The 16953-nt window shown below is 38.1% G+C and overlaps 1 pseudogene; it reads right to left on the bottom strand.

Moving 5' to 3' along the window:
- Nucleotides 1-15792: 15792 nt before the first annotated feature.
- Nucleotides 15793-16601, bottom strand: LOC145994184 (cytochrome c pseudogene; annotated as a pseudogene).
- Between the last annotated feature and the right edge of the window lie 352 nt (nucleotides 16602-16953).

The raw sequence follows: 16953 nt of genomic DNA, 5'->3' as shown, positions 1-16953 counted from the left end.
ATGAAGTTCCTAGGATATATTACCTGGAAGAAATATTGCTATTTGAATGTTTCCCGAAAAGACACCCTTTATACAATAGCCATCATCTAATTCATTCACCGGCTCGGTAGCCGAGGGCGTTAAGTGGTCGACTTTCGATTTCGCCTCCGAAGTTCCCGGTTCAAATCCCAGCATGGGCATAGGTGTTCTCTGCGAGTCAGGCATGTATCCAGGAATTCCTTTCGTGGGGGACTAAACACCATATTTGTATGTTTAAGGCCAATGGTGGCAATTGGGTTCAAAACGGGAGTGAGGGGTGCAAGAAAAGTTTACTTTCTCTTCCCTTGGTATACAAGGGTTAGCATAAAGAGGTCATAGTGTGAAGGCAAAAAAATGGGGAGCAACTATCCCCAAAATCGTCGCCACTGTTCAAGGCTGCCAAATTATTCATAACGTGAAATTGGAACATTTTTTACCACTCAACTCCTCTGTTTCCATGCATTAACATTGTGTGCCGGAACCATCTCAGTATGTGTGTTTGTCCATTTCTTATCATCAGACATCAAAACATCTATGGCGTCTTCGAGTGTTTTTACGAAGCTGTTACACACGCACGGGATGGACAATCCACTCGACAACGCGAGACTCAAACTGTGGGCTGCGAACTGGACGCAGAAATTTCTCAAATATTTCTCTCTGATTCGAGCCTGAACACCACTACTGTGTCTTGTCCTCCCTTGTTTACGGTTCTTATAAAAGCCGAAACTCACCAAATTATTCATATTGAGGCCTAAGCACTTGCAAGTGTTCACAATTGTCTGTCGCAACTTCCGCAGCCTTGTCATATATTAGCACAAAACAAAGTAAGTCTTCTCGAATACAGTTCGAAACAATTAATTCACAATGAAAACCCTTCCGATCCCAACACATCTAGTGTTTCTTCTCCCAATATGATTAAATGCTTACTCATTTATCTGCAGTGACGTGCCCAAGGGAGGGTTGGTGAGGTCATAACCCAATTTGACCAAGTATTCCTTAAAAAAATGAAAGTCAAAGAGAGGAAAAGATGGCAAAATAAGGACTGACCACCAAAAATTGTATGCATAACCCTCCTCTTCTAAAATTCTGGGAAAATTTGGTCCGGGCACAACTAACTCATCACTCAAAACTTTGATTTTCAGTTGATCTGTGCAGCTTATTTCTTTTTTAATTAACCGCTCCAATACCCGTTACTGCTTAAATATTCACTTTAGAGAGAGACCTTCGATCTCTTCGGCCCTCGACCCGAACTAGCACTACACTGATGCTCCGGAAATTCCGCTGTCGTTAATGTCTTCTGCTTTGGACCCGAACTGGAACTAGTAGTAGACTTCGTTACTTTATGGTATTTAGTCCTTTTCATTTTCGAATCACTAGATCTTATAAAGCCACCAATAGACTGTATGAACTATCACACTTACCTTTGAATACTCATTAACCGATTCTGTTGTACAGATCAACCTGGAAATTGAAGCCGCGTATTTTAACCTCATTCTATTCTAGAACGTTCCACAGATGAAACGATTCGTTAATGTTGCCAGTAGTTCGACTCCTTCTCTTATTCAAGAACGTTCCCTCTGGCGCTTTCCAGAGATTAAAAATTTACAATGAATCGTCCTACGTGTGGCGCTACGTTTGCAGCTTCAAATGCTGACAAGTCTTTGCATAGTGTTGCGACAACACCGAAAGCGCAAGAAAAGTTTTAATGCAATATTATCAACAACAGGTTTATAGAACATTCTCCGTGTTGCCTTGGTAAGTATTTCTCTCCTTATATATTATCGGCACACTATTCAAGAAAACAAAAACCTAATTTTGCCGGATCCTGTGGCTGAGTGGTTAGCACATCGCGCTGCGACGCCAAGGGTCCCGGGTTCGAATCCCGCTCAGCCATGGTTGTATGTGAATGTCCATTTATCATTTTCATCATTTCATCACTCATTCCCATCTTCGTAAATTAGCTAAGAGGAACAAAACGCGAAGTAAAATAAAATAAATCAAATCCAAAAAAACCAACCAATTTTATGTAGTGTAAACTGAAAAAATTAAGGGGGGCTCCAGCCCCCTGATCCCACCTTGGGTGCGCGCTATTAACAATAACAGGGTTATAGAACATTCTGTGTCTTGGCTCGAAAATTATTTATCTCAAATTATCATCACATTATTTAAGAAGCCATGTAGCGTAATTTCCTGAATGGGGTGCTGGAGCCCCCTGATTCCCACTTTGCATACGTGCTTGACTCGATAATTATTTCTCACCTTAAATTATCGTCACGTTATTTTATTTCACACCACAAGAAACCAAAAACCTAATTTTAACTATTGTAAACCGCAAACTTTCGGGGGGTTCGAGCCCCCTAAGCTCCCCCTTGGATACGTGCCTGCTGCGAGTGTCCCTTCATCAATTTAAACTAATCATCACTCATCCTCTTCGTCGCGATTAGCCAAAAGTGGAAGAAGACACTAAATAACAAAAACAAATTTATCCTCATCGTGGCGATCAACTGGAGAATCTGAAAAGTAGCGTAAAAATATTAAAGGGAAATTCCAGGATATTCAGTAGAAAGTCATATCAGAATATGCCCGGACAAGAACTTTCCTTAGAATTAGACATTTAAAATAAATGCAATAGGTTAGCTGGAAAGAAAAGCTGGCAGTGGACTACAGCCTACAGGGACAAGATATCACGCATATAATGTATGAAAAATAAACTATGCATTGTTTAGGAATAAGTGTATTCTTCTATGGCGTATTTGATCTCTTGTTGTCAAATTAAATTAACAGCTTTGGTGTATAATATCAAAAGATGCATGAAAACACAGCGTTTCATGGGCCATCTGCTACATTCTACGCATAGATTTCTTCCGCTCTTGTCCGCTTGGTGACGTCACAAGCTCTAGCCAATAACGTGTAAGTCGCGGAGTGGCCCCCTCTGCGCGATATCCTTGCTTTTATACTATTTTCGAGAACACAGATTCAAGTGCAGATGAATCACTCACTATCTACAAAAGGATGCTATCAACAAAACTGACATCTATACATGTTTAGAAATACAAGTTCACATAGTGCACTCTCGCAAATCTAAAGATACATTAAACTACTCATAATAGAGCATAAAATACAATAAATATTAAACAAAAGATATACATTACAAACAAGGTGCAATATTACATATAATAACACGGAAATTACGCTTTCTTTGTTCAAATTAAATATATTAGTGACATATTTTAAAGTTGTGACGTCACATAAAAATATGGATCATATCATACTCATGGATCCCACTGTACAATCGGGGAGGAACCCCGGTCGTCAGAAGAGTGCAATGAAGAACGATCAGCGGCGTACATAAAACAGTCTTTAAGTACTTTAAATATTTTAAATAAATTCTGATTTAGAAACTTCATTTAATAGTTTTCATAATATACTCGTATAATGAACAATTATCCATATTATCGTATTATAATTATCGTATTAAATCTAAATGTATGGAAATATACGAAAAAGTTTGTTTACCAGCTGTAAACGCAGTAACATGGAAAATACGCCACTGATGCCTCACACTATATTCAACCTCTGATGTGCATAACAGAAACTTAAGTTCATGCGTGTCTGTGAGAAAGGCTGTTGATTTCAGGGACCCTGTCAAGGGCCGCCTCGTGCCTCCGAACTCGTAACTTGTTAGTAGCTCAACCAACTCGACCGGCCAACCACGAACAAGATCTTTAGGGAATTATGGGGTTGAGATAGGGAGCAGGATGACGTCAGCGGAACTCGGAAAACGCGGGAGGAGTTCACTGGGGATTCCCCCTGTCGTCGTTCATCTTCTTCATAGGGGACGGCCATCAATTTCCTGCGCCCCTGACCCGGGCCCCTGGCTTCTCCCTCGGCGTCCTTATCTCTGGCGACGCGTCACTTTATGGCCACCGACGGAAAACGGTAATTTCTGTCTCGGAAACCACTGAACGTGCCAGGAAATACGGCTTGTGTAATTAATATGTCTTAAATTGAAACTGGGAAAATTCTAAACACACACACACATAGGGTGGTGGTCCATGATTACATGAGTAACATTCATTGTAAAGGAATGAGGTATGTTTGTAATTCAGTTCATTTTTAGTCTAATAACTAAGGCTCGAAAGTTGATGATCTAAAAAAATGATCTAAAAATTTCAAAAAATGACCAAAAAATAATTTCCCCCTTTAAAGTGAAAGCTTGATTTTTCATAAAGTACAACAGACTAGTTGAATAATTTGATAAAATCTGTTGTTTGGTGATTTAAACTATTGAAGTAAAGGGGAAAGAAAGCAATTCAAGTGCTATTGTAGATGTTCTTCATATGATTCTAGCATGAAACGACCCACACACGCCCACGTTGGGTGGCGGTAAAAACCAGAAACAGACCCCACTTTATGGGCACCAAAATCTGAGACGCTCCGGGGTCGACGTGGCAGACGCCATATATTTGAAACGTACCTGGCCCGCGTTATGGACGGTACCGGGTTCGACGTTGTGACGGTCGTCGATATTCAGATTTACCCATAATGCTAACTCTATTCTAGCCGGAGATATGATAATCTTATACACTCAGGGTTCGGGTATACTTAATGAAAATTAGCGTCGACTTAACAAGTTTATTACACTGAGGTTAAATGTAGATATCCGCTAACTAACTAACTAACTAACTCTCTAGCCTTCTTAAACCCGAAGGTTCATGGCTGCAGCAACACAGGCCTTCCATCTGTCCCTATCTTGAGCAAGATCTATATACTCTTTTCCATCCCTACCGATTTCCTTTAGGTCCATCTGAACGTTGTCCCTCCATCTTCGTCTTGGCCTTCGTACAGGTCTCTTACCATCTGGTTTCCCAACAAGAATCCTGTAAACTGTTCTTTCCTCTCCCATTCGTGCCACATGACCTGCCCACCTAAGTCTTCTTGATTTAATCATTCTAATAATATCTGGACATGAATACAAATTATGTACTTCTAAATTATGTAACCTTCTCCACTCACCTGTCTCCTCATCCCTTTTAGGTCCAAATATTTTCCTAAGGATCTAATTTTCAAATACTCTCAATTTATGTTCCTCTTTCAATGTAAGGGACCAAGTTTCACACCCATATAATACTACAGGCAAAATTACGGTTTTGTATATTTTAACTTTTAGTTTCTTAGATATTAAACGAGAAGACAAAAGTTTATGAAGAGAGAAGTAACATGCATTTCCTGAATTACGCCTACTTTTTATTTCCTCTTTAATATAATTTTCATTTGTTAATATTACTCCTAACTATTTGAATTTGGAAACTGGTTCAAACGAGTTGTTATCAATAATTAGATTTTGATTATTACCTAACACTTGGTTTCGGCCTGTAAGCATATATTTAGTTTTCTCTTTGTTAACTTCCAAACCTATCTCTTTAGCAGTTTTGAAAAATATTTTAGCATTATTCTTAATTGTATTCACATCATCCCCCAGTAAGTCTACATCATCTGCATATGCTAACAACTGAGTCACACCATTTAATTTTAGTCCTTCTTTAGTTTCTTTTACCTTCCTTACAGCATATTCTAAGGCAAAATTAAAGAGCAATGGAGATAATGCATCTCCTTGTTTTAACCCATCATGAATTATAAATTTGTCAGACATATTATTACCCACACGAATTTTACTTTCTGTTTCACTGGTGCATATTTTTATCATACTAACAAGCTTCTTAGGTATTCCAAACTCTACTAATATATTATATCATTTACCTCTTTTGACCGAATCATATGCTTTTTCGAAATCAATGAATAGCTGATGGACATTTTGATTATATTCCCACTTTTTTTCAAGTGTCTGTCTGATGTGAAAAATTTGATCTGTAGTTGATCTGTTACGTTTAAATCCACATTGATAATCACCTATAATTTCATTAGCATATGGGGTTAGTCTTGTTAAAAGAATGTTAGACAATATTTTGTATGTTGTTGAGAGTAGAGAAATTTCACGGTAATTATTGCAGTTCATTTTATCACCTTTTTTAAACACAGGAACAATTATGGATTCTTTCCACTGTTGAGGGATTTCTTCTTTATTCCATATTAAACAAATTAATTTATGAATTTGACATATTAATGAATTTCCACCATATTTAATTAACTCAGCTGGTATTAAATCAATGCCAGGTGCTTTGTTATTCTTAAGCCTTTTAATAGCATCTTTAACTTCAGTCAAGTTAGGTTCTGGAACTAAAGGTTCTGCTGTGTGTACTTCATTTACTTCTGATTTATCTCCTACATGGACATTTAAAAGGTCATTAAAGTAGTTCTTCCATCTATTTAGAATATCGCTTGGGTCAGCTAGAAAATCATCGTCTTTATCTTTTATCAAGTTTACTTTAGGTTGCCACCCCTTTCTAAATTCATTTACACCTTTATATAAATCTCGGATATTTTTATTTTTGCTGTTTGTTTCAATTTCGTTAATTTTGCTTTTCAAGTAATCTCTTTTTTTACTTCTAAACGTGCGGTTAACTTCTCGCTTTATTCTATTATAATTGCTTAGATTTGTATCATCCGAGTTATTTAACCACCTAAGTCTAGCCTGATTTCTTATTTCTATTAGATTATGACATTCATTATCAAACCATGGCTTACTTTTTCTTGGTTTATGGTATCCTATACTTTCTTTAGCTGCTGATTCTATTGCATTACGTATGTGCTCCCAATTCTTATTTACGTCTGCTTCATTTATATTTTCATCATCATTTAAATCCTGCAAAATATCAAATCTATTTGACAGTTTAATTTGGTAATCTTTCTTAATTCTTTCATCAGCAAACTTTCCTGTATCAAATTTTATAACTTTTAGATTTTGTTGCTTATGATTTATCACTGAGAGTCTTTCTCTTAATTTAGCAATTACTAAATAATGGTCACTGGCACAGTCAGCACCTCTATGTGTACGAACGTCAATTATACTAGTATGCCTTCTCTTATCAATGAGAATATGATCTATCTGATTATGAATTTTACCATCTGGAGAAGACCAGGTATATTTATGGATATCTTTATGTTTAAAAGTGGTACTTTTCACAATTAAATTCTTTGAGGTTGCAAAAGTAATCAATCTTATACCATTATCATTACTTAATTCATGAAGACTTTCTTTACCAATCGTGGGTTTAAATGTATCTTCTTTGCCAATCTGTGCATTACAGTCGCCTAACAGAATTTTCATATCATACTGAGAAAATTTATCAAAGACCTGTTCTAACTCTGTATAAAAATCATCTTTAGTATTATCATCTTTATCTTCCGTTGGTGCATGTATGTTTATTAAAATAATTTTACACCACCTACCCTGTAAAACTGCATATGATATCCTATCATTAATAAATTCTACTGTTTTAAGAGCCGAGATAATTCTATTATTTATGAAAAACCCTGTTCCAAAATTATGAATTTCAGTACCACCATAGAAAAAAGTATAATTTTTAGTTTTACAATTCCCTTCTCCTGGCCACCTAACTTCCTGGACAGCTACTACATCTAATTTATACTTCACTATCTCATTAACTGTACACTGAAATGCCCCAGGCCGGTAAAGGCTCAGAACATACCAGGTGCCTAATTTAATATCCTTATTCCTAACGTAGATCTTATCCTTAGTCCAGGGACCTCCCAAAGTAGTCCCCACCCGGAGATCCGAACGGGGGACTATTTTACCTCCGGAATATTTTACCTTGGGAACATCCATGGCCTTATATTTCTGTTTCTTGACATGTCTTTTTACAGTGCAGAGTTGTCAGCTCTACGCCTAACCCCCTATATGAATGGAGGAACTACTACACAAGACAAACACAAACATATTAGACAACACAATTACTACACAAGACGAACACAAACACATTAGACAGCATAACTACTACACAAGACACACACAAACACATCACAACTATAACACAATATAAACACACACACACCACAACTACTACACAATATAAACACACACACACCACAACTACTACACAATATAAAAAACAAACAAACAAACACAAACACACACACCTGTTTTCCCACCCTCCATTAAGAGGAAGCTGGACTTTTCACGCCAAAGCGAGGAAGTTTTAAAAGTGCTCTGATTGGACTGAGATTTTTACACGTAATAGAGCTACTCCCGAGGATACCGGGAATCTGGGTGTGGCTGCTATACACTCCACGGAAGTTGAGATATTGACAAAGAATGTGCGGACAAGCACAGCACCCCCAAGAGAGGAACGTGGAGACAACGTTCTATGAACAACATAGTCTTCATTGAGACAAAAATTTAGGAACAATATAGTCTTCATTGAGACAACAATCTAGGAACAACATCGTCTCCCTTGAGACACCGTTCTAGGAGCAACATCGGCTGCCTTGAGACAACGTTCTATGAACAACATTGGCTCCCATGAGACAACGTTCTATGAACAACATCGGCTCCCTTGAGACAACGTTCTACGAACAACATAGTCTTCTTTGAGATAACAATTTAGGAACACCATCGCCTACCTGGAAACACCATTCTATGAACAACATCGGCTCCCTTGAGACAACGTTCTATAAACAACATAGTCTTCATTGAGACAACAAAAGAAAGAACATTTCATATTACAAATATACTACACACTTCTTTCCAATTATCTTTAAAATGGTAAATGAGGTACAGAATATTAGAAGAAATTATCCAATGGATTACATGTCAAGTAAGAAAGCAGCAATTTTCAATTTGTTGGTCTCAAAAAACCAAGGTACAGCATGGGAAAAATGTATAATGATAATCAATGTAGAACAATATGGTACTTTCAACAATCTATGTCGAAGTAGTTGGATATTTTCTTTTAAAATTTCTGTGATGAACATTCCTTCAGTTCAAGTTTACAAAGTTCAGGATTCCAATAATGTTTCAAGTGTGCAGCATGACATAGTTGTATAGCTTAATCTTTTACATGCTTTAAGCTACATTGGTTTTAAAGTATCTGAATATGGTGTCAAAATGTCACATATGAAGATACACTTCAGTTGTAGGGAGCGGCTGAGAGGTCACTCTGGCTTTTGAGGTATATCTTACAGCATTTTAATAGTTTAAAATTCACACTATTTCTTAGTGTGAATATATTTTTTAGGCCGCGACCTGGTGTTTGGAAGTATTTACAGAAATAATTTTAATGCTAACGGCCCTAAAAGTGACCTGCCTAACCTAACAACGAAAGCACGAATGGAATACCCCTCACGGTCGGCCATTCACTTCACCCTGGTGAAAATCAAATGCATTACGGTCATAATTATGTACTTCTAATTTTTTAACTGAATACAATAGTCAAATTGAGTATGATTTAAAGTTCATCCCCGAAATGTTCTTAGCTGATACTGTATGAGAAAAAACCTGATAGGAAACAGTTCGATTTCTTACCTCTTCGAACTTCGCTCACTCGCCGACCATAGACATCGCCGCCTACAAAGGAATCAGCGTTGCCATTGCCAGGCCAGAGATGCGCACTGAATATACAGGATACACCCATATTCCACACCACATACGCCAGCCAGAAAGGAGGAGGGTGAAAATTTCAAGTGCAAGCAAGGTGATTCCAACATTAGAAGGGAAGCAAGTTCGAAACATCATTTTTGCATTATTTGATTGCTTGTTTAAAGGTCCGTATCCAGGAATTATTTGTAGGGGGGCGAAGTCAATCCTACAAAGATTGTAGGATTGATATGTATGCTATGTAGATATCCGCACATAACAAATTCACAATATCTTCTGATAAGATCTCACTGCACTTGGTCGTTCCTGAAGATCTAGGTTCGAAGCCCCTCTGCTTGAATCTTGGAGAGGGAGGACAGGGACCATTCAATTTTTCCTCTTTAGAGATACCAGAGGGGAATAAGGGTCCTTATTTCTCTTTTAGGGCATCAATTTAGATGTTGCATTAACATTTCTCTTCTGAAATACAACTGTGTTGGCATAGGGGACAATAGGGCATCAATTTAGTGACTCAAGGAACATTTAAATCTGCCTTCCTATTAACCAAAGAGTAATATCAAAAAAGCAAAATGAATTTATTATAAGCTCAAAATAGTTAAGGCTTAATTAATATTATTTACTTTAATTAATAATTTAATAGAGCTAAGCTAACGACAGTAATTAGTAAACTGCATATTTACCCTTAATGAAAATTAACTATCGATGAACGTCATCCTTCGTGTAATCTACCTGGTAGGCCGAGAAATATTGCTACTTCTCGTTTCCGTTCTACCAGAGTAGGTCAAAAGATTAAGTCAATTCTACATCGGTTGTTGTGAGATGTATAATCTACTAGTAGGCCGAAGAATACGGATACCCTTCGTTTCCGTTCTACTAGTAGGCCGTCTCCCAACAGTAAATATACCCACGAGCTAAACCGTAACGTAATACAATGAGTATAATCTACCTGTAGGCCGTACAAGGAGTACGTTTCCGTTCTACAGGCAGGCCACACTGTAAAAGCCCTCTTGTATCCCTAAGCACCCGTGTGCTTGCAAATGCTGGGCTATTTCGCGGGAGCAGAGCTCGACCAAGAGTCAACACAGAACTCCTGGCCGGATAATAAACCTTATCGAGCAAGGCCTCATCTCCAGGAAGCTATCAACTCGCGGCAAGCCACGGCACCTAGCGACCTGTTGAGGAAGATGAGTCAAGGCAAAATGGGTAATAAATCTTTTCCTGCTCGCACAAAAATAGGCAATAATTAGGCTGGATAGTTCAATGAACTAACCGATCTCTAACTACGCACTGGTAATGATCAGGCTGGAAAGTTCATAAGGACTAACCGATCACCTATAACTTTAGAACTCCTGGCAGAAAAGAAAAAGGAAAAATCCCCGCCCCCAAAGGGCTCGCGGGGGTGAGTGGCGCCCGACCTGAGTCAACTGGAGACCGCACCAAAAGGCGCACACCTCGCTTGAGACGTTGATGCACTCTTGAGTACATCATAGCCCCATGTTCGGTCTTTTACCTAGGCGCGGTCTTCCCTTCGGAATAGATCCAGTGAAGCAGGATTTCTCCCTTGGGGAAGCCTCCATTCATGCTTGACATGCACTATACCGCGTTTGTTACAACCTGTCCCGGTTCCCGCGCTAGCTGGTCGCTGGCTTTTCTCCGTGCTGGGGAAAGTCAAAGCCAGGCAGCCAATTAAAATACGCAACGTCTCAACAGTGTCTACGTAAGCGCCTTTCTTCTGGCTTCCATTCGCTTCTCGCTGCCCAGCAGACGATTTTTTCCTCGTTTCTCATTGGCACCGAAACTGTCGAGCGATTGCTAACTCGGGAAACGGGACAGGTTCTAACAAACGCGGTATAGTATGCTAACTACCTACATGACATCGGGATTTGTTTAAACCTGGTTTCAATCTTGTAAAGAGATTTTTGCCAGGCGGCAGGGACTGCGTCGCTGCTTATATGCATTTCTGAGAGCAGCGCCAGCGCCTCTAGTGGATACTCGTGAACTACGAGAGCGCTGCTTAACTAGTGCCATATACAGGTTAACAATGAACTAACAATAACGCTCCCTAGTAGATACGGTAGAACTTCGTTCTCTACCAAGCATAGCAGTGAAATCCTATTCAGAAGCGATAACAGAACACAATGCTATTCTCAACAATGACAATAAAATGAAGAAATGCGTAACATTGTAACAATCTAGCAGGATCGTTGCAAGCAAATGCATTTAAAATTCATGAAACAACTGGGAAGGAAATAAAAGAAACTTCAAAAACGATAACATTGCAAAAACCGGCAAAAATACTGAAAAATAGCCGAAAATGAAGGAAAAAAAAATCTAAATGAAAGCATTGTTTTCTAGTTCTAACTGAAGTGAAACTGACTACTGTAAGGTTTAGCATCTTCTTTAAAACTCAGAAACTTCGTAGCCCTACTAATATCCATCTAAACACACGGCCATGAAATTAGGCGGGTGGCAGAAGTTAGCGCTGTTGCCACGTGAGAGCACAACGCCGTGTGTTCGGATGTTTAAGAGAATGAAAGATCTCGTTGTAGAGTTGGTCTTTTTAATCCATGTGCTACAAACTGACAGTATTTGCTCGAAAGGTCAGGGATGACACAAAAGTGCCCCGGAGAGAGAGAGAGGTCGGTCTGACGCTCGAACTAGGCAACGCAGCCCGGTTGACGTTGGCACACACTGCGCGGGAGCCAGCGAATTTTGTCCCGCTCTCGCTTTGCTTTTCCCACATGTGGCACCAGAGTAATTAATAGCCCATCCGCCTATTTTCATGGCCGTGCGTTTAGTTGAAATTTTAGGTCGATATTATAATATTTAGGGCATTCGGCCTGAAAGGGTTAAAGTGACACAGTGGCATAATCAAGAAGACAATGTTATGTAGGCCAAACGTAACGTTATCAAAAAACTGTAACTTGAAACATCTGTCCAAACTTTAAAAGAAATAAAATAGGAACTAATTTTCTGGATCCAAGGTATGTATGTGTGTAACGTTCCATACCACCATATTTTATATATATATATATATATATATATATATATATATAAATAAATATAGCATTTTTGGCGGTGCGGAACGGTAAGCCAAACCGGCATCTTTATACATGTGACAAGATCTAATAATATTGTGTGTTAACGAAGAAAATGAAGACGAATATGCACGAACGTACTGCGATCATCAACGAATACAGCATACATCACAGTATATTTACTAGCTATAACAATTAACATTCAGTCGCCACAGCAAATTGACTTACGAAGAGTATCAGAATCTTTCTCTCCAGAAAATAAAACATTGCACACACACATGTTCACACACACTCAAACACATGTTCGCATGGACAACAGGGTGTTGTAGTCTCACTTCGACAAACTTTGATTTTTGATTTAGTTTATTTTACTTCGCGTTTCTGCATTTTTTGTCTAATTGCAAAGATGAAGATGGGTAGTGATAGGATGAAAAAGATGAAGAGACGATTTCATATGGAGAAGCACACAACGCAAGGCTCATAGACGCCAGAGCCTCGCTAGTCTGCAAAATGAAGTCCAGGGTGTATTACGTAGAAGCGAGGTTGAAATTTGGCTCGATAAACTTTCATCAAGACCTTAAGTTCGTTGAGTTGAGATTTCATATTAACGCTACGAACCCTCGAAGAACTACGTTATGTATCCTGTATGAATAGAGTCATGTACAGGATGTGGAAATTTGTTCTAGTTGTCCTAAGTTGTTCTAATTTGCTGTTAGTAAAAACAGCATGCAAACTCTGACGTGGTAACATCTCTCCTGAAGTCCAGACCGAACCAATGATTCCCCTTCACTCCCGGAACCAATTCTCCTCCTCAAGGAGGCTATAATTTATTTCTGTAACAAAAAGGAATATTAAGCGCGTGCTCAGACACAATGACCGAACTCAATAGATTGACAATCCGAATGTCACTTTAATGACCCTGCAGGGATATTTATTGGTCTGTCAAGAACAAAAGCGAAACGACTCAAGATTCCCTCACGGTGCATCGATGAGGTTCATTGATCGGCATCAGTTGCCTTCCCTAATTGTCTTCTTCCATTTTTTTTGCCACATTCTCAGCGTTGCAGGAAACTTCAAAAGAAGCGCCATCTTTCAATCTTTATTCCCTTTCCCTCCTTCTTCAGACACGGAATGGTTATCACAACGCGCTACGAAGCCAAGGGCCCCGGGTTCGAATTCCAGCCTGGGCATGGATGTTATTTGTGAGCGTCCCTTCATCAATTTCGTCATATCATCACTCATCCTTATCGTCGCGATTAGCCAAAAATGGCAGAGAAGCGAAGTATTTAATTCAATTAATTAGAGCTTCATGGCGATAATTACCCATTCTGATATATTGTTTCAAAAGAAAAGAGTTGTATATCTGTGAACGTGACTGGAACAGAGTGGCCTGTCAATCTATTTGTTGAGTTTAAGTTTACATTGCGCACAGATAGGCCAATTGGGACTGGACCTACAGTTTAAAGTAGGATGCGAACAACTATGTGGTATCGAATCCAGGACCATCTGATTACAAGGAGACGACATTGCCACTGCCGACCTCCGTGACGGAGTGGTTAGCACAGCGTGCAACGACGCCAGGAGTCCTGGGTTCGAATCCCGACCTGGGCATGGGTGTTCTTTGTGAGTGTCCCTGCATCAATTTCACCATATCATTCATCCTCATTGTCGCGATTAGCCAAAAGTGACAACAATCGACGCTAAAATCAAGTTAGCACTGAGCCATCGGGGAGGCTCTCAGTTCCTTAGAATATGTAAACGTGAAAATGGCTCGCTATAGGAAAAACGTTGAATTGATTGATTGATTTTCTTTATTTTACTTCGCTTTTTGTGCCACTTCTGGCTAATTTGCGAAGATGGGGATGAGTGATGATATGATGAAATTGATGAATGGACACTCACAAACACCCAGCCCAAACCGGGTTTCGAACCCCGGACAGGAAGAGGGTTGAAGTTCACTGCTTTAAATGTTTAAAATCTGAAAAAATCGTACGAGACATGGATAAGAATATGACTAATACTCTGTGTATATATTAAAGGTCATATAAGGGTTCAGAATCCTTTAAAGTATGTGTTCAGTACCGATTAAGTAGCTGTGCATAAAGTGAACTTGAAATAAAAAAACTCAAATATTAATGGGAACATTTTTTAAAAAGTCGATTCATGCAAATACTAAAAAAGTAATAAGTAAAGTAATTTTTAAACGTTATTCATAATTTTAAAACCGTTGACTTAACACAGTTACTCGTGTTTACCAACCTCTTGAACGCACGCTTCTCACTTCCTATCTATTTCGAATCTCTGTAGTAATACACTGTTCGACTGTGAGATATATCAGCATGCAAGAGTTAGACGTTTAAACTCTAACGCTTCTCACACACATTCATTGAAACACTAGTCTTAATTGTTACAGCGTCTGTTTACACAGATTCTAGCAGCATATATCAAACTCAATATTTTATAAGCATTTTGTGCGAATCTTATTTCAAGTGAAAATAACATCACTGCTGTCATAGAATCATTAAATGGTTTGCAATATTTACTGTGCATGAAAGAAGTTAGTACTGTAAACGAACTTGTGATATTCTGAAGCTACGTACACATTTGATTTTACGATGCACATTATACCATAATGGAACGGTGTTCTACACATGAAAGCTGTCTTTTTTGATAGTAAATATTTCAAATTATAAAGTATTTAGCAATAAATCAGCCCGTTCCGTTTTACATAGGGACAGTATCAATATACGTTTGATTAACTAGATTTTTTTAAAGGATTCAATATTTGTATACATTTTCTGTGCAGAATGATGATTTTTAAAGAACATTCGATATCTCACTCTTATAATAAATTGGAAATTACAATAACTTTGTATTCTTGACTTGTATTTAATATTAAACTTCGAAGTAAGGAAATATGCAAAATGCACAATACTTTTAATTCATAAGTTTCAAATATCAAATAAAATAGAAGTACTATATATAATAAGTTTCATTGCAATTGAAGTTTGTGTAAGATTTCCTTTTAATGATATTGTAACATTGTAATTATATTCATAGAATTATTTTAACTAAATGAAAGAGTATTTACATCTAACCTAACCAATAACAAGAAATATAAATTGAGTATAACTGATAAACATCAATTTGAGTGATTCTTTAATTATGGATAAAAGAGACGTACGTATGTGTAGTGTGCAAAAGGATAAGAAAGATAATCACTAACCTTACACTGTAGTTTTATTATCTTTAGAATGTATAATGAGTTTGGAACATTGGGAACATGTCTTCATGTATGGTTCATAGTTAATTTTTAAAGTACAAGTGTTGATTTATACACACTCGTACGAAATATACTACGAAAAGGTTTCTGTATAAATATAAACACAAAAATTTGAATTTAATGCAATAAATATGAAAATGAATTTTAAAAAGGACTTCAGATACTTTTCATTGTGATAGTTCAAAACAGCCCCACCAAACTCCCTCTGAAGTAGTGCATTTTCCTAATTTTCACAATACCTCGAACTATTCTTATGGATTATGGGTCGAGTTTCAACTTACAGTACACTATTAATGTAAACTAACACGCAGTTAAATACTCGTAGTTCACATGGTTGCCACTGTTTCAAAATTGAAATTAGTAGTTTCTTGATGTTTACTTGGTAGCCTGTTCCAGGTAGGCTATGAGATCCTGTCGTTCCTGGGCCTTCTTCAAACCAGCAAACACCATCTTCGTTCCAGGGATGTACTTCTTGGGGTTTTCCAGGTATTCGTTCATTGTATCCTTATTCCAGGTGACACCTTTCTGCTTGTTGGCATCGGTGTAAGTAAATCCTGGCGCCGACCCAGTCTTCCTTCCGAAAATTCCGTGCAAATTGGGGCCAACTTTATGTTTTCCGCCGGATTCTACCGTGTGACATTGGGCACATTTCTGGATAAATATCTTTTTTCCAGCCTCCGTATCGCCAGCACCCATCTCTAGCTTTCAAGTTTCGCCTTTCTTTCTGCTTTCGGTTGTATGTCATAGGTTCATTTTTCTTTTTCATAGTTGAATCTGTGGTTCACATCACAGATATGTAGTGCTAGATCGGAAAGTCTCTATTGACCAATCTGCAGGTATTTTCCAGTGTTATACAGTAATCTGTGGTTTCCATAAATGCTTTATCAAGGAATGTGTAAAAGTCATTTGAGTCACATTTCTGCTGTGTGTAGCAATGATGTAATATGATACCATATTTTCCTACCTGTCACTATATGCTTACATTAACCTTCATTAACATAAATGGTACATATTTATTTAAGACAACATTTATCTATTGAGTCTTCGAGTCCTGGTCGAGCCTGCATTTTTCGCTGAAAATTTCTAAGTGAAGCCAAATA

The sequence above is a fragment of the Lepisma saccharinum genome, chromosome 10 (genome assembly GCF_977018435.1).
Source record: "Lepisma saccharinum chromosome 10, izLepSacc3.1, whole genome shotgun sequence".
NCBI classification, from domain to species: Eukaryota; Metazoa; Arthropoda; class Insecta; order Zygentoma; family Lepismatidae; genus Lepisma; species Lepisma saccharinum.
The sequence above is the reverse complement of the archived record's forward strand: the minus strand, read 5'-3'. Positions and strand labels throughout refer to the sequence as shown.